The sequence below is a fragment of the Euprymna scolopes genome, chromosome 27, assembly GCF_053919585.1.
Source record: "Euprymna scolopes isolate OS-2025 chromosome 27, ASM5391958v1, whole genome shotgun sequence".
In the NCBI taxonomy this organism is placed as follows: domain Eukaryota; kingdom Metazoa; phylum Mollusca; class Cephalopoda; order Sepiida; family Sepiolidae; genus Euprymna; species Euprymna scolopes.
In genome coordinates, this window is record NC_136508.1 from 67445647 (window position 1) to 67447974 (window position 2328).

The 2328-nt window shown below is 35.0% G+C and overlaps 1 pseudogene; it reads left to right on the top strand.

The window, feature by feature from the left end:
* Window positions 1-245: 245 nt before the first annotated feature.
* Window positions 246-456, top strand: LOC145249231 (U2 spliceosomal RNA; annotated as a pseudogene).
* Window positions 457-2328: the final 1872 nt, after the last annotated feature.

Sequence of the window (2328 nt, forward strand, 5' to 3'; positions counted from 1 at the left end):
AAACCGCTGAATCCGATTCCACAAAGGCCACGCGCCTTTTCAATAGGGTCACGTGTCGCCCCGCTGTTCGGCGACTGTTTGCTTTTGTAGATCGGAATTTCATTGGTATCCTCGCCACCCACGGGCTGTCATGGCCAATTTAACGTCATCACGTTCTTCCACCATAAGCTACGATCTTATCTTTTTTTTTCTCTTCTTTTCGTCGTTTACAGCTGCCTGTTTTCCCTTTCTTTTTCCACGGGTTCACCGCTACTCTTGGCCTTTTGGTCAGGATCAAAGTGCAGCATCTGTTCTTCGGATGCCGCACTTCCATTTCTTGTTCTCTTTCGGTGGAGGAGAAATCCTTCACGACTGGGACAATTCTTATTTTTGTACCCTTGAGCGTCTCTCAGTTTTAGTAACTGTTTGCTCTTATATATATATATATATATATATATATATATATATATATATATATATATATATATCATGTGGTCTATTAGAATGCATCTTAAACCCGATTATGTCTTTACTCAATCTTGACTTCTGGCTAAGAAAACAAACTTACTTGTTAACGTTTTTATCTAATGGGAATTTATAGACTGATATGAGATTTTATAAAAAGAGAAAAAAAGGTGGAAGTAAACATTGTAATTAATTATTGTCATTCTCTAAAAAGAGAGAAACCGGAAATGTTAACCGTTTCGATTCATACGCAAATATACTGGTAATAATTAAAGTTACTGTTTGCCTTAGTTTGATTAATGTTACAAGGAACAAGAGAAATCGATTGCAAGGCGCAGATAAAGATAAACATATTGGTATTTCCTAGGTGAGTTTGTATAGATACAATATTTCTCACTTTCTCATATCCTGAGTGCTGCAAATCCCGAAATGCCGCATATCCGGTGTGTGGCCTTCCGCCGGATTTAAATTATATCTTTGTGATATTAACAAGGCTCTGTTTGTTTATTCATAGGTCAGTGATATTGAAATATGAAATGTAGCGAAGAAAATGGAATTTACAGAGTAGAAGCTGTTTCAGATCACGTCAATTTATTTAAAAAAAAGATCAAGTTTGAAGTAACATACGGAGACACGTTGCCTCTTGCTGAAAAAAAAATGATTGTGAAAAACATAGAAAATCACATGTGACAGAAATCAAGAATATGAAAATTTATTCCATAACAGTGCTAAAAAATTCATGAAATGTACCTTAATTACATACATAATTCAATGAAATATCTAAAATATAATAGCATATTAAATACATTAATTATAATTTATTATCAAGTTTGTTATTTATTAGTAAATAAAATTCATATTTGCTTTTATAATTTATCAAATGTATAATCTCTATAATTATAGAACTATGTAGTCCTTTCGTGCTTGCTTGCTCGAATCTTGTCTTCGACGAGCGGGCGATTCCATCTTGTAAAAAAGAAATGACAGATTTTAAAAAAAAAAGTGGTAGTAGGAAGGCAGACTCGAACCCGTACCGCGAAGGAGGAAAAGAACGGGAAAAAACCTGACCTCTTTGCGGTTACGACCACCGCCAACCCTGAAGGGACTTGTGTTTAAATTAAGACTAGACAATCGAAAGGAGAGGATAACTTTTAAAAATATCTGCGAAAAAAGTGACCCCCCCCCCGCTGTGGAAAAGTGCCTAGTTGAAGGTGAAGATATTAATGTTTTTAGCCAATTTTTCGATATCGTCTGAAAGATCGTCTGAAAGGTCGGACGTTAAAACAATGCTGATCTTGATAAAATCCATCTCCTCTGTCGAAAGTTTTAGACAGACATGCAAACATACATGCATCCATACATTTATATATTGGTAACTAAAAATTTCGACCCAAACCGATGAAAAAGCTTGCCTTATCTTTGAATACCCTTTATGTAAAATTTCAAATGTTTAGACCAGAAATTGTTTGAGTAATTTGGTAGAGACCGCAGAGGTCAAATTTTATAAACTTTGACCCCTATTATGACCCCTTAAAATTTATTGTTTTTAGCTCAAGTCAAATTATTAAGTTAGATCCATGTCCAAGTAGCCTATATCTAAAATTTCAAGTGTTTAGACCCAAAATTGTCGGAGGAGTTTGGTAGAGTTCTGAAAAGTAAAATCGTTTAACTTTGACCCGTTACCAGCGAAATTTCTGGCCTAAAACGGATCACATAGATTTTTCTAAATCTCAGTACCCTGTATATCAAATTTCGAGTCTGTAGACTTAAAATTGACAGAGTTATTTCGGAGGGAAATGTACACACACAAACACACAGACAGACACACAGACCCCTTTTTTGCCCCCTTAACATTTATTGTTTTGGGCTCAAATAAAGTTATTT